The sequence below is a fragment of the Hakea prostrata genome, chromosome 4, assembly GCF_041222555.1.
Source record: "Hakea prostrata isolate BN-2017 chromosome 4, UWA_Hpros_2, whole genome shotgun sequence".
In the NCBI taxonomy this organism is placed as follows: Eukaryota; Viridiplantae; Streptophyta; class Magnoliopsida; order Proteales; family Proteaceae; genus Hakea; species Hakea prostrata.
The window spans coordinates 6,466,123-6,473,032 of record NC_142603.1 but is presented as its reverse complement, the minus strand read 5'-3'; the positions used below and the strand labels follow the sequence as shown (position 1 = coordinate 6,473,032).

At 37.5% G+C, this 6,910-nt stretch overlaps 1 pseudogene across 1 annotated transcript; it reads left to right on the top strand.

The window, feature by feature from the left end:
- The first annotated feature begins 3,208 nt into the window (after positions 1-3,208).
- LOC149017423 (lysine histidine transporter-like 8) lies at positions 3,209-6,701 on the top strand (annotated as a pseudogene). The gene is made up of 5 exons (XR_016172991.1): positions 3,209-3,498; positions 3,790-3,923; positions 4,796-5,229; positions 5,317-5,448; positions 5,962-6,701. The product of XR_016172991.1 is annotated as a lysine histidine transporter-like 8 (transcript).
- The last annotated feature ends 209 nt before the right edge of the window (positions 6,702-6,910 follow it).

Below are 6,910 nucleotides of genomic sequence, written 5' to 3'. Positions count from 1 at the left end.
TAAAGTGACAATAAAGAGAGAGAATAGAGGAGGAGGTGGCACCGCCACCACCCCCTCATAGGTTACGGGGGAGGGGGAGCTTAAAAAAAGAGAAAAAAGAGAATTAAAGGGTGTGGGCTTTCAAAGCAAAGAAAGAAGAGAGGGAGAAGAGAAGGAGATAAAGAGAAGGAGAGAAAACCCAGAGAAGTAAAGAGGAGGGAGAGAAGAGAAATTAAAGAGGAGAGAGAAGGTGAAAGAGAAAAGAAGAGAGAGGAAAAGAAGTAAAGAGGAGAGAGAGAAAAAAGAACATAGAGAACAGAGAGAAAATGAGAGAGAAGAAGAGCAGAGAGAGCTGAAAGAGACGAGAAAAAAGAGAAGAGAGTGAAGATGGAAGAGATCTCTCCCTACCACCAAGTGGTTTTCCATGTGTCAATGGTTCTACACCCTTATATGTTGTACAGTTGAAAATAAATTTGTTGGAGCATTTTCAAATTCTTTAAATATCTCAACAGCTCTAATGAGAGACCTTTCGTGTTAAGGGATTAGATACATTAATACATGGTTTTTTTTTTTTTTTTTATCTAGTAGAACCTTATGTGTGTAGTGTTTGTCATGTTCAAGGGTGTTCAAATGCTTGGTAGACATTCTGGCAAGAAAGACATAGTCTATACTATATGTGACTGTTTCACTAAATTTCATTCCTTGGCTATTGCCTATTGGTTAATTAACTCATACTTATTTAATATAGTATTTTATTTCTTATAAAAAAAATTAATTATTTCAAAATGAAAAGAATAATCTTGAAGGAAAAACCCTATACTCACTCGTTTCTTGTTTCCCTCTACCATCTGCAACTTCTTCCTCTCTCAATCATAAATCATCACAAAGTTTTAGAAATATGATTCATAATAATATTATTTTAAACTTAGGATGTGAGAGTAATAATGAAAAAAAAAAAAAAAAACTAGTAGAGTTGAGACTAACCGTGTTTGTAATATGGAGTCTAAATTGAATAACTTAAAAGGTGACATTAATGTGTGAATAATTTAAGAGGTGGGACTGAAAATTTTCCTAAACTACTACAAGTTGAATCTCTAATTATATTTTTGCAAAAACCAAGGGATTGATTTTGTTGGTAAACACCCCCTCCTTTATGCGTAAAAGCTCCTATACTTAATTGGTTAATTGTTTTATTTTTATTTTTTTGGAACATATAATTTTATATATTAAAGATGAATGTATTATCTAATATAAGTTTGACCTCTTATTTGGAATTGTTGATTTTTTACCGACAGTCGCCTGGTGGGATTTATAATTGATTAAAATAAGACTTTTCAACAAAAAGTAGGATCCATGATGGTGACATGTCATTCCGAAGCACAAGAGTGATTGGAATTATTTTTATGACTTCCACACTTGGACTCATGATTGGCTACTTTAGTTGTGAGACATCAATGGAGGGGTGGGGTGGGGATGAGGCAGGTTTGCTCTACCAATAATGGTGAAAGATCAATAATGGAGGGGTGGGGTGCGACGGTGAAGGATCAATAATGGTGGGTGGGGAGCATTAATTTTCTTACATCCACGGCCATGGTGAATGGTCTCGATGGCTTTTTACGAATATAATCGATTACAACCCCGAGGGGTGGCTCAGTTAGCAAAAGACCAACGCTTTCACATAAGAGGTCAGAGTTTGAATCTCTTTGGGGCTAGGGGCGAAGTCCTGTTTATATTAATTATATAAAAGTTCCTTTGAAGATGTAGTCGAGGTGTGCATAAGTTGGCTCAGATAAACCTCACATAAAAAAATATATAATCGATTACATCAAATAGTATTATTAGTAACCATTACAGTATTCTCTATATGATGATTAAATTGTGAAAAATATGAAACAAGTGGTATTTGAAAGCGATCATAAGCCCTAGCTCATATGTGAGTAGTGCTTCAATAAAGTTACTCAATAATAAAATCGGGGTCTATAAGACATGCATGAATCTACCATAGATAAATCTGAGCAACGATAGGGCGGGAAAGGCCAAGGGCTTGTTTTATCTTATCATATATGAATTTATGTCCTGATAAGATAAGAATTTTTGAATCGGAGGTTAATATTTCTAATGAAAATGAGGTAGATATAAATTTTGATTTCTTATATAATCGAAATCTTTCTTAAAAAAAGTATTTTATTTTTAGATTTAATATCGTTTTATGGATCTAACTACTAAAAATTTTCCTGTTTTGTGTACAGAGTTAAGAATTTTTTTTCTAATAAAAGATTGATTGCACTAGGGTTTTATGGTAGACTCTCATTCCCATTTAAGAATGTCAAACAAAAGTATCGAACTTGAACCAAACCATTCTATTCATATGCAAGTATGCAAAAACAAATGGAAATAAACATCTTTTTATTTCCACTGAACTATAGAATCGTTTTTGGGTATTGGGAATGGGAATTGGAATGACCGCCACCTTACTTTTTAGTTTGATTTGAAGCTCCACTGCCTTTTACTCTTCCAATGGCTCTGTACCTTGTAAGATTCCTTTTTCTTTTAAGGCGAAATTTTTTTCCAACCCACATAGAGTTTGGGGTGGCTAACTACAACTCTGTCAAAATCTATACATCTGTACCACTAGGTTTTTTTGGTTCCCTCTGTTAGGTAAACATCCACACCACCACAACCTGGTTTTTCTAATCTCTTGCATGCATATATTTGATATGGATACACAAGTTCCCTCTGTCCATGGTTAATGGCCAGAATTGGCCACCCACAAAACTTCTGTTTCTACACCGAATTGACGCACGGAGGACTGGAAAAAGAGGGTTAGAATCCTGGGTTCACAACCCTCACGTTATTTTATTCATGGTAAAGAGAGTTACCATCTTCTTCTTTTTTTTTTTTTTTTTTTTTTGGGTAAGAAGAGAGTTACCATCTTCACACTTCATTTTTAGAGCTTCTAATTATGTTTCACTAAACGTGATCAAGCAAGCTTATACAATTACACGACACTTTTGTCTATTGGACTTCTTTTTAACACGGGGACTCCCTATATATAACTCATTAACAACCATAACAGCTCCATTATCAAAGCTTTTTGAAGAGAAGAAATGAGGATATGTTAGGAACACATAAATCAAAACCTTAGAAAATCAAAACCTTAGACTCACAACCAGGCCTCACTTCAGCAAGCGCTAAAACCACAAGGACTGTTATTCTCTGATATTGTCTCCTTAATCCTTCTTCTCATCTTGCTTTTGCCCTTCCACGGAAGTTAGCTATTATCAGCAACCATGCAAAACCATCTCGACCTGGAGCTTGAAGAAGGAGAGGAGAACAAGTGAGCCACGACCACAAGCTGCCTAACCCTAGCAACCATGGTGAAGAAGGCCCAGTCGACGCTTGGCTACCCATTACTGAGTCAAGGAACGGCAACGCCTTCTACTCAGCATTCCACTGTCTTAACTCCGGAATCGGATATCAAGCTCTCCTCCTTCCCGTTGCTTTTTCCATTCTTGGTTGGTACGTCGATCTCTCCTTCTCTACCAGAGAGATGATTCTGATTTCTTTTTCATTAATTTTCTCATTTTTCAAATGGATTGAATGTCGTAATATTCCTGTTCCAACTTCCATGTGGGCCGAGTCTGTCGATCTTGCTAGGCTGGTGTGTGTTTTTGTCAGACGCACCAGCCTAGCAAAATCAGGTCTGTCTTACTTTGTCAGTTTCACGGGTTCAACAATTCAACCTTGTCCATCTGTCTCCTTGTACACTTCATCAGTTACAACTTGCTCCTGAATATTTAGTTGTTACAGGACATGGGGAGCCCTAAGTTTGACGTTTGCATTCGCATGGCAGCTCTACACTATATGGTTACTCACCCAACTCCACGAATCAGTTCCTGAAACTCGCTACAGCAGGTATCTTCATCTGGCTATGGCAGCATTTGGTATGTCCTACTGTCCTCACCCACTCTTCCTTGTTAAAGTTCATCGAACGGTTGATATATAGTTTTGGTGGTGCACCCAAATCTGACCTTTTCGAGTGAATTGCCATCGATCCCGTTGGGGGTTTGCTCTAAAAGCTGATCACACATAGAAGATGATTGTAAACCATCATTATAGTCGAAAGATATACGAGATCATCATGGTCAACAAGAAAACTTAATTTTATGAATGAGGAAAGAGGATGTCTTCAACGCATGCATGCATGCGATGGTTACCATGTGTCTTCCACTCAAGGCTGTGTGGTGTTCCCACCAACCACTAGATAGAGAGAGAGAAAAAAAAGTGACTTCAAAAGCAAAATGTGCCCTTCTTTTTGGGTTAAAAAAAATGCCCTTAATTTCTAGCTATGAGTTACCACCTTCCTCGGAACAGGACCTAAATTTCTCCCCTTTCATGAGTGATTTTAGGATTATTGGATTGGTAGGGACCAGCCGATTGAAGAGTAGGAGACAGTGGGATGTGAAGCATTTATGGAAAGGAGAAGAGTCCAAATCCTTCAGTGAGGGTGGGAAAAGGGGTGTAGGGGCCAAATTCTGGATAAGAGGGGAGAGAATCCGAGAATATTCACATCATCTTATGTTCTTGCTAAAAGTGAATCTAAGATTCTAAGAATTAGAGAAAAAAAAACAAAAGAAAAATCACTAGAGGTTTCTCTTCTCAGAACAAACATGTCATCTTAGGATTTGATTGACAATCCTATTACTAAATGCACCTCTTTCACTGGAAAAACATAATATATCCTTCTGATCTTCTTCTTCAAGAGATTCATAACAATGCAGGAATCCCTGATAAGCTATCTGTTACTCTCTTACAGGTGAGAAGCGAGGGAAACTGATGGCCTTATTTCCCATCTTGTATCTATCTGGTGGGACATGTATTTCACTGATAACCCTGGGGGGTGGAACCATGAAGCTCTTCTTCTTGACAATTTGTGAAGGCAAAAATTCATGCCTTGCCAGTTCCCTTACAACCATTGAGTGGTTTTTGGTGTTTACTTGTATCGCCGTGGTCCTGGCTCAGCTACCCAACTTGAACTCTATTGCTAGTTTTTCGCTCTTTGGTGCCATCACAATCATGACTAGCTATACCATCATATGGGTTTCTTCTGCTACTCAAGGCAGAGTAGACGGGGCTTCTTATGAGCAATTTCCACCTCAGTCTGAGATGGCCAAGACCTTCAGTACCCTATATGCTCTTGGCATCGTAGCTTACGCTTTCAGAGGTCATAATCTCGTACTTGAAATCCAGGTAACAGAATAGATCTACAAACACTTGAGTTATAAAATAAATATAAACGACTTCAAAACTCGTTCTGATTGTAAAATGGTGTTGTAGGGTACCATGCCTTCAACTCAGAAACATCCATCTCAGGTGACAATGTGGAAAGGAGTAACATTTGCGTATCTTCTCATCTCACTGTGTTTGTATCCCATTGCAATAGCCGGTTACTGGGCTTACGGAAACCAAGTGAGTAAACAATTTCAGGGTCTTAGAATAGAATTCGTCTAAAGAAATTTTATGAAAATCAAGCACCCGTTTGAGAAACACCACAAATAGATTTTATCATTTCTGGAAGCAAAAGACTTTTTTAAACGTTTGATAAAACATGCTTTATTATAGTGTTATAGTAAAAACACTATAATAGAATCTTAGCAGAATTCTTATTATTTAGAATGTCAAATTTCATAAATATCCCTCTGTAAACTCTTTCATTTATACGGAGTTCATGCACTACTTTTTCAACCAAACGTTTTCTTAAATTTCAATTTATATTTCAAAAATCACCTGAAACAAACCAATTGTATTAAATAAATTTTCATCCGATTTTTCTGTTTGTTCAAGCAAGAAACAACAGAAATTTGTTTTTCCGTAGACTATCAAACGGGTCTTAAAAATCTCTCATTTTTATTCAAATTATTTTATTCTCCATGATTGGAACTATATATTGAAATTAGAGGTGTGTACGTACCATGATGCCAGATGCCTCAGAGTGGGATGTTTGATGCCTTGAACAAGTTCCATGGGAAGGAAACCTCAAGGTTTGTGCTAGGATTAGCAAGTATGCTTATGGTAATTCATTGCCTGAGCTCCTACCAGATATATGCCATGCCTGCCTTCGATAATTTGGAGTTGGCATATACTAGCAAGAAGAAGAAGCCATGTTCAAAGTGGATACGCACAGGGTTTCGGGCCTTTTATGGATGTTTGACCTTCTTCATAGCCGTGGCACTTCCAGTCTTGGCAAGCTTGGCAAGCATACTTGGAGGAATCTCATTACCTATCACATTAGCTTACCCATGTTTTATGTGGATTCAAATAAAGAAACCTCAACGATATAGTCCAATGTGGTTCATTAACTGGTGTCTTGGGATTCTGGGTATGGCTCTTAGTTTTCTTGCGACTGCTGGAGGAGTGTGGAGCGTTGTAGATAGAGGCATTGCAGCCAACTTCTTCAGGCCTCCATGAGATCAGGTTATGACGATTTACAAAATACAATAACAGAAGGGATCGAGTTGATGCATCTGATCGATTTACAAATATTAGAATGACGCGAGTCTTAGAGATTGTATTTCATTAGTTGATCTTATGATTAATGTTACTATCGTTTATGGTGGCTATGACAGCATTAATTTGCTAATTGTCAATTAGTCTTGAAAGAAAACTACTTGCTTTCACATTGATCGATTGTATTAGTAGTTGTCAGTAGGCGCCCAAGGTTGGACGCAAAACCATTTAATTTCATTCGAAGTCTGACAATTTAAAGCTTTAGAGGTTACAAGGTGAGTTTGACTGGAAGACGCGACTATGGGAGCAGTTGGTCGTTTGGTACATGCTAATTAGAATTCTCAAGAGGGAAATCCATGCCAGTTACATCAAAGGTATGAGAAAGTCAAAAGGTCGGTCGTTGACTTTTTTGGGTTTTGTAAGT